General features: G+C 38.6%; 1 long non-coding RNA gene and 1 other non-coding gene across 2 annotated transcripts in view; one reads left to right on the top strand and one right to left on the bottom strand.

Annotated features, from left to right (window-relative positions):
• The window catches only part of LOC135092886 (uncharacterized), a 17,541-nt gene that overhangs the window by 1,770 nt on the left and 3,271 nt on the right, over positions 1-12,500 (bottom strand). The window contains exons 2-3 of the long non-coding RNA XR_010263106.1: positions 7,788-8,100; positions 1,947-2,084 (exon numbers count right to left, since the gene is read on the bottom strand). This is a non-coding gene — a long non-coding RNA (uncharacterized LOC135092886). The remainder of the gene's footprint in view (positions 1-1,946; positions 2,085-7,787; positions 8,101-12,500) is intronic.
• On the top strand, positions 10,192-10,273 carry Trnal-uag (transfer RNA leucine (anticodon UAG)). Its single transcript has one exon. It is a non-coding gene; the product is annotated as a tRNA-Leu (tRNA).

The following is a 12,500-nucleotide window of genomic DNA, read 5'->3' as shown; positions in this document are numbered from 1 at the left end:
CACTCATCTAGGCACCTGTGGGGGTAAATTGGACAAGCCTTTTGAAACTCCTCCTTACTTCATTTCTTAAGGAACGGCTATTAAGTGTTTTTTTAATCCCTTTTTCTCGTTTTTTAATCATTTTTTCTCATTTTATTCATTTTTTTCTCCTTTTTCTTCTGTTTTTTCTTATTTTTTTGTCATATCAGACAGTCTCCATTACACGAGATTGGTAGATGAATGGGTGAATAGGTGGGTAGGTAGATAGGCAGGTAGATGAGTGGATGGACAGACAGGTATGTAGATGAATAGATGGATGAATGAATGGATGGATAAATTAATAGATAGAAGAGTAGGTAGATATGTAGGAAATTATTTAGAAGATATAGATAGACAGTTACATAGATTACTAAATAGATAGATAGGTAGATAGATCACTAGATAGATAGATAAATAGATAGATTGCTAGATAGATAGATAGATAGATAGAGGAATTAATCAGACATTGAATTAACTTGGTGTCTCAGTGAAAGGTGAAGAGTGAATTTACACACCCACCCACTCGTTCACCCACACACCTGCACACACACACACACACACACACACACACACACACACACACACACACACACACACACACACACACACACACACACACACACACCTGCACTCCCCGTCCACCTGTGTTAAATATGCAGACGCACCTCAATAGCCAGCACACAGCAGAGTTCCAACATTTGTAATACTGCTTATTCCATTTCTGAACTGTTTCAAGAGGGCAGTGTCAAGGCACCTCACCTCACCTCACCTCACCTCACCTCACCTCACCTCACCTCAGCAAACTGAAACTCACATCACCTCACCTTACCTAATCTAACATAATTTAATTTCATTCTAATCTCATCTAACCTCATCTGACCTAATCTGACAACTTATCCTAACCTAACCTAACCTAATCTTACCTTACCTAACCTAACCTAACTCAATCTAACTTAACCTAACCTAACTTAACTAACCTAATGTAACCTAACCAAACCAAACCTAACCTAACCTAGCTTAACCTAACTTAATCTAACCTAATCTCACCTGAACTAACGTAACCCACGCTAACCAAAACCTTACCTAACTTAACCGAACACAATTTAATCTAACGAAACTTAACAACGTAACCTAACATAGTCATTTTCATTTTTTTACTGTGGAAGAATGGATTAAGGGGACTCTCTCTCTCTCTCTCTCTCTCTCTCTCTCTCTCTCTCTCTCTCTCTCTCTCTCTCTCTCTCTCTCTCTCTCTCTCTGGACTATTCTCGGCGTTTCATTTTTTATAATCAACAAGCTCTCCTCAATTTTTTCTCTCTCTGTCCTTTTATTTTTTGTTCTTCCACACATTCCTATCACAGACTCCCTTCATTCCACGCATACCTCTCTCTCTCTCTCTCTCTCTCTCTCTCTCTCTCTCTCTCTCTCTCTCTCTCTCTCTCTCTCTCTCTCTCTCTCTCTCTCTCTCTCTCTCTCTCTCTCTCTCTGTATCTATCTGTCTATCTATCTATCTTTCTTTCTACTTATGTATGTAATCTATCTTTCTGTTTGTCTATCCATCTGTTTATCTATCTATCTTTCTATCTATCTATCTGTTCATCTCTCTCTGTCTATCTATTTTTGTTTATCTATCCATATATCTTTATTTCCGTTTATCTATCATTCCACCTATCTATCCATCTATCTGTCTATCTATCTATCTGTCCATCTTCTATCTATCTGTTCCTGTCTATCTATTCATCCATATTTCTATTTCTGTTTATCTACCTATCCACCTATCTATCTATCTATCTGCCCATCTCCCTCTATCTATCAATTTCTGTCTACCTATCCTTCCACTTTTCTATCTATTTCTACCTACTTATCTACCTAAATCTACCTATTCTCCCATCTCCCAACTCCCCCATCCAGCCATCTCCCAGTCTCACCTGACGGAGGCGCCGTAGAAGGGTTGCAGGTGGTAGTGGTCTAGCAGCCTGACATGGGGTTGGTTGGAGGAGAGAAGGGTGATGCAGGCTGGTACAGGGCCAGGAGGAATCACCACCATGCCGCCTGACCTGTGGTAACTGAGGAAGGCGCGGTGTTACTGGGGTGGGTCATGGGGGGGGGAAGGTGTAGTGGGGGTTCGGGGTGCTGGGGTCGTTAGAGGCGTGTTTTGATTGGTGTGGATTTGTTTGTTTGTGGGTTTGTTTGTTTGTTTGTGGGTTTGTTTGTTTGTGGGTAAGGTGTGTGTGTGTGTGTGTGTGTGTGTGTGTGTGTGGTAGTAGTAGTGTTTTCTTATTATTGTTATTTATGTTGTTATATTTGCTGCTATTGTTGCTGGTGCTGCTACTGCACAACAACAACAACAACAACAATAACAAAAACAATAACAACAATAATTTACTACTACTACTACTACTACTACTACTACTACTACTGTAATCATCACAACTCAAGACAAACTGTGTTAAACAAAATCTACTTAAGCTAAATCTCTCTCTCTCTCTCTCTCTCTCTCTCTCTCTCTCTCTCTCTCTCTCTCTCTCTCTCTCTCTCTCTCTCTCTCTCTCTCTCTCTCTCTCTCTCTCTCTCTCTCTCTCTTATACTTTATATAAAAAAATCAATACAAATTCATACAAACTCAGTGATTAAAAAGAAGGCGACTAAACATTTTAATAAATAGACGCAAAAAAAAAAAAAAAAAGGAAAAGAAACTAAAAAAAAAAAGGCACCAGAGGAAATGAAACTTTAAGTTCAACTTAGAAGAGAAAAACAAAAAAGGAAAAAAAATTCATTGAAATCTTGCTTTGAAGTTCCGAATGAGAGTTTTTTTATTTTTTATTTTTTTTTTACTTTTGGCAGCGATAAGAGGAAAAAAGTAAAGGTGTGAGTGGGTGAGCTCTATTTTAGAGAGAGAGAGAGAGAGAGAGAGAGAGAGAGAGAGAGAGAGAGAGAGAGAGAGAGAGAGAGAGAGAGAGAGAGAGAGATTTGCACATGCAGACAGACAGATAGAAAGACAGAAAAACAAAACAAAAAAATCATTAAAAAGACAAAAAAAAACACAAACAGACAGAGAAAAACCAGAAAAGAAAGAAAGAAAAAAATACTTAGCAAACGAGTGACCAAGAGAGAGAGAGAGAGAGAGAGAGAGAGAGAGAGAGAGAGAGAGAGAGAGAGAGAGAGAGAGAGAGTTTAATCCGTCACAACACCGCCAGATCAACTGAGAATTACCTTTGTACCTGTGTTAGAGTAAGTCTAGGTAATCTCATGTACTGGCTTAATTAGTTTACAGGTGTGTGTGTGTGTGTGTGTGTGTGGGTGTGGGTGTTGCAAGGAGGGTTGATAAGAGAGTCGTGGTGTTAAAGTTTTATTTCATCATAGCTTAGAACAGGTAAACAAAAGCAGATTATAAAGGTCGCGCAGTGATACAGGAAACAACAGCCGTGGGATTATATATTTTGTTATTCAGTACTTTGATGTCACACGCTGGTTACTTAGGATAGTAGTTGTGTTATATATATATGGGCTTGTTTTTTTCTTGTTTTTTTTTTTAATATGTACATTGATATCACACACTGGCTACTTATAATAACAGTGGGATTATATATGTGTGTGTGTGTGTGTGTGTGTGTGTTTCTCTCTTATTATTTAGATATCACATGTTGGCTATTTAGATTGTTGTTGTGTTGAGGTGTTAACAAGTGGAGAAATTAAATATAGGTGCCTCTTTTACGTAGAAATATTAACAATTGTAAAATGAAAAAAAGATTACTGGACAGTCATTAATACAAATTTTTTACGTTGAAATATTAACAATTGAAAGGAAAAAAGTTACTTAACAGACATTATTTAAAAATTTTACCTAGCAATATTAACAATTTTGCTTAACAGATATTACTTAAAATATTTACGTAGAAATATTAACAATTGGAAGAAAAATAGATACTCAACAGCTGAAACAAGGCAATTCTTTAACACTTACTTAAAAGTTTTACGTATAAATATTAGCAATTGAAATAAGAGAAAGTTGCTTAGATTTAAAATCGTTACATAAGATAACAAAAGATGACAGTAATAATTAGAAGCGTGTTGTATGTTTGAGGATACTTAAATAACCTTCCCCTGAACCTTGGCGCCTGGAATACTGATCATGTTTACACGTGGAAGCAAACCTTGCCACTACAAATACTGGTACACAAAAATAATAGAAATATAAAACTTGTTAACTCTAAATATTGACAGAATTTAGTGAAAAGAAAAAAAATTGCCTTAAAATACTGATAAAGTTTAGACATGAAATTGAAACTTGTCACTCAGAATTTTAAAAGAAATTAAAAAAAAAAACGTATGTACTTAAAATAGATAAACTTTAGCCATGAAAATAAATCCTGTATACTTAAGATAAATAAACTTTAGATACAAAAATAAAGCTTGCCACTTAAAATATGAGGAACATGAATAAAAAATAAAACTTGAAATTACCAACAGAAACAAAACAAGTAATAACAATAGATAACATAAGTTTTATACATATACTTATTGAATAGTTCATTAGATACCTTTGTTATACTATTTGGTTATTTATGCAATGGCTTCCTTTATGCATTATTTTGTACATCATTATCTTGTTTATTCACGAGTAAACTTTATATTCAGAAAACAATTAATATATGCACAAAAAAACTCTAAAATGTACGTGCCTATTATTGATTTCACTACTACTACTACTACTACTACTACTACTACTACTACTACTACTACTACTACTACTACTACTACTACTATTACTACTACAACCATTACTACAACCATTACTACTACTACTACTACTACTACTATTACTACTACTACTACTACTACTACTACTACTGTTACTACTACTACTACTACTACTGTTACTACTACTACTACTAATATTACTACTACTATCACAGCCACCACCACCACCACCACCACCACCACTACTATTACTACTACTATTACTACAACCACTGCTGTTACTACTACTACTACTACTACTACTATAAATATCACTATTCAGGAACCCAGTAAATATTACACGATGAGAAAATGATATGACGTAGAACACACACACACACACACACACATACACACACACACACACACACACACACGTACATACATATTCATACAGACACGGAGAGATATACTTCCGGGCAAGCCTAATCTACTCCTCCGCCTCCTCCTCCTCCTCCTCCTCCTCCTCCTTTGCGTGAGAGAAGGTAGTTAGCAAGCATATAATAAAAGAGGAAGTGCTACGCAAATAAAGAGGAGGAGGAGGAGGAGGAGGAAGAGGAGGAGGAGGAGGAGGAGGGCAAGTAAGTGGGTGACATTGACTAAGTCTCTCTCTCTCTCTCTCTCTCTCTCTCTCTCTCTCTCTCTCTCTCTCTCTCTCTCTCTCTCTCTCTCTCTCTCTCTCTCTCTCTCTCTCTCTCTCTCACAAATAGAGAGAGACACGAACACACACAGACAAACGAACAGACGGACAGAACAGGAAACCGCCCTCCACACTCCTCCTCCTCCTCCTCCTCCTCCTCCTCCTCCTCTTCCTCTAGAGTCTGTTCACGCTGAGGGAGGAATGCACCAGGGCGGGGTTACTGTAGTGGTAGGGGGTGGGGGGCGCCTCTCCCCTCCCTTCCCCCTCTCTTCTCCCCCTCACCCATCTTGCTTCCTCCAGGATTTGTTTTTGCAGTTTTCTTTTTTTCCTTTTTCGCCTGCAAAATGAAATGATGGAGGGCGTGTTATGTTTGTTTGTTTGTTTGTACGTGTGTGTGTGTGTGTGTGTGTGTGTGTGTGTGTGTGTGTGTGTGTGTGTGTGTGTGTGTGTGTTGCATTGTTTTCATTTCTTATATCATGATTTGTTGTATTATCTTTTTTTATTCTCTCTCTCTCTCTCTCTCTCTCTCTCTCTCTCTCTCTCTCTCTCTCTCTCTCTCTCTCTCTCTCTCTCTCTCTCTCTCTCTCTCTCTCTCTGTGTGTGTGTGTGTGTGTGTGTGTACATTCATTACGTTCTATTTTTACTCCTTTCTATCTCCCTCCTTCATTTCTCTCCACGTCTTCTTTCCTTCTTCTCTCTCCTCTTTGTATCTATCTTCTCTCTTTTCTTATTTATTTTTCATTTCTTTTCTCTTCCTTATTTTTACTATCATTCTTAATTCTACTATTCTGTCTCTCTCTCTCTCTCTCTCTCTCTCTCTCTCTCTCTCTCTCTCTCTCTCTCTCTCTCTCTCTCTCTCTCTCTCTCTCTCTCTCTCTCTCTCTCTCTCTCTCTCTCTCTCTCTCTCTCTCTCTCTCTCTCGTTTTAATCTTCTAATGCTGAGGTAGGAAATTATCACTTTTCAATCATCTCTCTCTCTCTCTCTCTCTCTCTCTCTCTCTCTCTCTCTCTCTCTCTCTCTCTCTCTCTCTCTCTCTCTCTCTCTCTCTCTCTCTCTCTCTCTCTCTCTCTCTCTCTCTCTCTCTCTCTCTCTCTCTCTCTCTCTCTCTCTCTCTCTGGCTGTCTGTCTGTCTGTCTGTCTATTTGTCTTTGTCTCACTGTCAGTACATATGTGTGAAAGAATCTCTCTCTCTCTCTCTCTCTCTCTCTCTCTCTCTCTCTCTCTCTCTCTCTCTCTCTCTCTCTCTCTCTCTCTCTCTCTCTCTCTCTCTCTCTCTCTCTCTCTCTCTCTCTCTCTCTCTCTCTCTCAATAACCACCAGCTAATATCACCTTCACTACAGTAACTTTTCACCTCTCCCTCTCCCTCTCTCCCTCCCTCTCCCTCCGTCTCCCTCTCCCTCTCACTCCCTCACACAAAGCTCCAGGAATTTATCAAAGTGGACGTCAATATCTTGTTGTGGACATGATACGAAATTACTTCCAGACAGGTGTGTTGTGATGGGCAGGTGTGGGCAGGTGTGGAATTCCAGGTGTGATGATTTTTTGTCGAGGGAAATCTTGAAACGGAAAATTAAAGGGGAAAGTTTGATCTCTAGACAGGTGTGGGATTGCAGGTGTGGTGTTTTATTTAGCAGGTGTGGAGTTGCAGGTATGGTGTGGTTTTTCTCCTCAAGGATAGAAAATTTAAGGGAAAAAGTTTCATTTCTTGGCAGATTTGGATAGGTGGGAGAAGATGACAGGTGTGGGATTGCAGGTGTGGAGGTGATTTTCTTGTCAAGGGCAGATCAAGAGCACAAAATTAAAGGGAAAAAAGGAATTTCTAGACAGGTGTGTTTTGTTCAGCAGGTGTGGACAGGTGTGGGATTGCAGGTGTAGAGATGATGTTCTTGTCAAGGACACAAATTAAAGGGAAAAAAAACATAATTTCTAGACAGGTATGCTATGTTTATCAGGTGTGGACAGATGTAGGAGAGATAACAGGTGTAGAATTGGGAAGGTATGGGAAAAAACAGGAATAAAAAAATAACATAAAGATTAGAAGAGATATAACAATGAATGAGGAAGAGGCATAAATTAGATAAAGGAGAGAGGAGAGAGAATGATAAGAAAAGCTCCTAACCCCATTTAGCATAACACGACTCCTTCAAGAACACACGTGGAGGCTCAGTTGTGTGTCAGAGAGAGCAGGTGTGGGAATTGGAGGTGTGTGTGTGTGGGAAGGAAGGTACGTTTAGTGTGTTAAGAGTGTAGCTTTGGTTTGTTTGAGTTCTCTTGTTTTACTCTCTCTCTCTCTCTCTCTCTCTCTCTCTCTCTCTCTCTCTCTCTCTCTCTCTCTCTCTCTCTCTCTCTCTCTCTCTCTCTCTCTCTCTCTCTCTCTCTCTCTCTCACCTTCGCACCTCCATCCAGTGCATGCAGATAGAAGCGACGATGATGATGAAGAAGAAAGTGAAGATGCAGAATATCATTAGCCACACCGTCACGTCCAGCATGTGGGCTTCCTGGGACAGATGCTCCGCCACGCTAAGCTCATCCGCGGGGTCAGAGGTCACGTTGGGAAGCGATGTCATGGTGGTGGTGGTCGTGGTGGTGGTGGTGGTTGTGGTGGTGGTGGTTATGACATGTTGTATCGTTGTTTTGGTTTAGTTTGGTTTGTTTTTTGTTTGTTTTTTTCGATTCGTTTTCTTTCTTTTTTTTTTTGAGTCTATGGAAGAAAATGGGATGGTGTTTATTAGTGTTTGTTTGTTTGTTTGTTTGTTTGTTTTTGTGTGTGTGTGTGTGTGTGTGTTCATTTGTGTGTTTTTTTGTATTTTCTTTGTATTTTATGTGTGTGTTATCTCTCTCTCTCTCTCTCTCTCTCTCTCTCTCTCTCTCTCTCTCTCTCTCTCTCTCTCTCTCTCTCTCTCTCTCTCTCTCTCTCTCTCTCTCTCTCTCTCTCTCTCTCTCTCTCTCTCTCTATTTGTGACTTTGTGGAATTTATTGGGATTTTTTTTCAGATAGTTGTTGTTGTTGTTGTTGTTGTTGTTGTTGTTGTTGTTGTGTTTTTCATTGTCTTTTTTTTAGTGTTTAACTTCAAAATTTCTCTATTCATATGCTTCCAAATAAAAAAAAATATACATATATATAAAAAATTACGTAAATAAACAGCCCTTTCCACTGTATCTTTCTAAAATAGAAACATAAAGACAAAAACAAAATAAAAATAAAAAAAGCACCATAAAGAAGAAAAACAAAACAGGCAGAAAAGATTTAAAAAGCGTTGAGAGAGGAAGAGAGAGAGAGAGAAAAAAAAAACTCAATTATTGTCAAACTCCAAAGACTCATTAATCACAAAAACACGTCAGTCTATCCATCAATCATCCTCCGTTTTCTTTCTCCCCAATACACGAAAAACGGGACGAGGTTCATTTGCTGACAGTGGGCGGGACGAACAGAGGTCAAGAGAGAGAGAGAGAGAGAGAGAGAGAGAGAGAGAGAGAGAGAGAGAGAGAGAGAGAGAGAGAGAGAGAAAGTCGAACAGGTATCTTGATTAATAGACTCAGGTGTGGAAAGGTAATAATATGACCTCCTGCTTCACTATTGTGGCCAGAGAGAGAGAGAGAGAGAGAGAGAGAGAGAGAGAGAGAGAGAGAGAGAGAGAGAGAGAGAGAGAGAGAATGCGTGAGTGTGCCTCAGTGAAATACTCCTGGTAAATAGCGAGTGAGAGTGGGGGGTTCTAGTGGTGTGGAAGTTTATACGTGCTTATTATTGCAGTGGTGGTAGTAGTAGTAGTAGTAGTAGTAGTAGTAGTAGTAGTAGTAGTAGTAGCAGTATTAGTAGTGAAGTTACATACATTAAGATTCCACGGTTTTTAGTTTAGCTTTTCATTGTTAGTAAATAAGTTATGTAAATTATTACTTATTATTATTATTATTATTATTATTATTATTATTATTATTATTATTATTATTATTGTTATTATTGTTATTACCATTATTGCTATTTAACCTTTCATTTCATTTCATTTACCTCATTTATTATTATTGTATTTTATTATTATCATTATTATTATTATTATTATTATTATTATTATTATTATTATTATTATTATTATTATTATTTTCAAGGGCTTAGTGATGCGAGGAGTGTCTTTTCATTGAGGGGCTGGAGTGCTGCTATCGATCAGTCGCCTTGCTGTGCACACATTGCGTCTCCCCGTAACACGTCCCGCAGTAATGGAGGAGGGACAGGTGAAGGGATGCTGTGAGGGGCAGGTGTTAGGGGCTCTTCGAAACTCATTACTCTTGTTTTTATTTTTATTTTATTTATTTTTTTTTTTTGTATTTTATTTATTCATTTATTTGCTTTGTTTGTTTTGTTTATCTGTTTATTTGTCTATTATTTCTCATCTATCCATTTAATCATTTACTAGTTTGAATATCAATCTACCTATCTACCTACTTATCTATTCATCCATCTAATTATCTCTGAATCTACCTTCCTATATATCTGTCTGTTTGTTTGTTTATCTATCTATCTATCTATCCATCTATTTATTTATATACCAACTAATCAATCTTTATCCTTACATTAATTTTAAACAAAAAACGGAAGCAGCAGTCACAGGAGATTCTATTATATTCCCCTATAACTCCCTAACTGTCACCGTACGTCTCATACTCTTAGTATCACAGTCTATCTAGCCAATACTAATAGAAGACAAGCTGTTTCTGTAAACAATAATAAGAAAAGACCGCGTATAAAGTATTGTATGCCTTGTAGCTGCGAATTATTGGAGGCCGAGCAGGTGTGGCAAGGTAGCGTGGCCGAGTGGTCTAAGGCGCTGGATTTAGGCTCCAGTCTCTTCGGAGGCGTGGGTTCGAATCCCACCGCTGCCACTATATATTTTTTCGTGGGTTATTTAGGTTTCTTCGTGTTAGTTATGAGTGTGAAAGTGAAGCAGGGTGGAAACTAAGTACCCGTTGGTGGTTATAAGGAAGATGTTTGGAAGGAATGAAGGAAAAATGTGTGAAATGTTTTTGTTTTGTTTAATTTATTTCTTTATGTTTTTGTTTCATTTACCTTAATTTTTTTTTAGTTTCTTTCTTTCGACTTTGATTTTTTTACTTAATTTATTCCTTTCTTTCGTCTTCTATTCTTTTATTGTTTCTTTTTTTTCCTTTAATAAATTATTCCCTATTCAACTTTTCTTTATTTTAATTTTCTTCCTTTCTTTTTCTTTCGTGTGTCTTTCCTTCCTTCCTTCCTTCCTTCCTATCATACACAAACTTATCTATTTATGCATTGTATATTAAGAGGTATTTAAAATCTCACAATTACACAATTAAAAAGCCATAAGAATAGAATAAAAATAAATAAAGAAAGAAAATAGAAAAAATAAAAGAAGAACGAAAAAATGGGGAAAGAATAGTAATATAAACGAAGAAAAAAGATTTACAGAAATTAAAGAAGAAAATAGACGCGATAAAAGAGAGAGAATAGAAATGAAGATAAGAACTATAACAAAAACGAAGAAAAATAAAGAGATGGGATGAGATAGAAGAAGACGAAGAGAAATGAAGTGAACAGGCATAACAGAAAAGAGTAACATAAATGAAGGGAAGAAGAAGAATGATAGGAATGAAAGAAGAAGAAGAAGAAGAAGGCTTTGTGTGTGAGAGGGAGTGGTGTAGTGAAGGGCAGATATTGAAATGTGACGTGGTGTGTGATATTGTTGATGTTCAAAAGCAACAGCAACAACAACAACAACAACAACAACAACAACAACAACTACTACTACTACTACTACTACTACTACTACTACTACTACTCTTTACACTACTAATTGTCGTGTGTGTCTATGTGTGTGTACGTGTGTGTGTACCTGAGTTCATGTGCGTGTACACACACACACACACACACACACACACACACACACACACACACACACACACACACACACACATCTCATAACCCTCATTCCTTTTCCGCTAATATTCATCTGTTTACCTCCTTCGCCTCCACCAATGGAAAGCCACCGATACTTCCGCTGCGCCGTGATTGGCTGGCTGGACCGCTCACGTCACGCCACCCAGCCAATCACGGGGGTAGTTCCGGCAATAGGGGGAAAGAACTATAGACTCCAGAATTGCACTGTTGCCTGCCTTTCTTCAGCCAGGCGTGTCTGTGGCGGGATATGACGTCCTTCAGGTTGTGTGGGGAGGGGAAGGGAGGGGGGAGGGGAGGGGGAGAGAGAGGGGGAGTGTGGGGAGAAATGGGAGGAGGTAGGAAGATGGGGTTTGTTTATATATGTATTAGTGATGGTGGTGGTGATGGTAATGATGATGATGATGGTGATAAGAATAATAAGAGAAAGAAGCAGAAGAAGAACATGAACAAGAAGAGAAAAAAACACGAACAAAGTTAAAAAAAGAACAAACAAAATGAGAAAGGGACATGAACAAGAGCAATAACGAAGCTTAAGTGGTAAAGAAGAATAAAGAGTTCAAAACAGAAGGAGGAAGAGGAGGAGGAGGAGGAGGAGGAGGAGGAGGAAAATGAAGTAGGCAGTAGAGAAGGAAGATGACGAAGAGGAGGTGGTGGTGGTGGTGGAAAAATAAAGTACTTGAAAAATAATAATACCGCCACCACCACCACCACCACCACCACCATCATAACAACAACAATGATAATAATTTTAAAGTGCCTCCTTTTATCCCAGTGCCCCTCCTCCTTCTCCTCCTCCTCCTCCTCCTCCTCCTCCTCCTCCTCCTCCTCCTCCTCCTCCTCCTCCTCCTCCTCCTTTTCCTCTTCCTCCTCCTCCTCCTCCTCCTCCTCCTCCTCCTCATCCTCATCATCATCATCATCATCATCATCAGTACTACTACTACTACTACTACTACTACTACTACTACTACTACTACTACTACTATCCTCACCCACCACCTCCTCACCATTTCCGTCACACACACACACACACACACACACACACACACACACACACACACACACACACACACACACACACAATAGAAGTACATTTTTCATGCTATTATCACAACCACCATCAGAGAGAGAGAGAGAGAGAGAGAGAGAGAGAGAGAGAGAGAGAGAGAGAGAGAGAGA

Source organism: Scylla paramamosain, chromosome 41 (genome assembly GCF_035594125.1).
Source record: "Scylla paramamosain isolate STU-SP2022 chromosome 41, ASM3559412v1, whole genome shotgun sequence".
In the NCBI taxonomy this organism is placed as follows: domain Eukaryota; kingdom Metazoa; phylum Arthropoda; class Malacostraca; order Decapoda; family Portunidae; genus Scylla; species Scylla paramamosain.
This window is presented reverse-complemented; position numbering and strand designations above follow the sequence as displayed.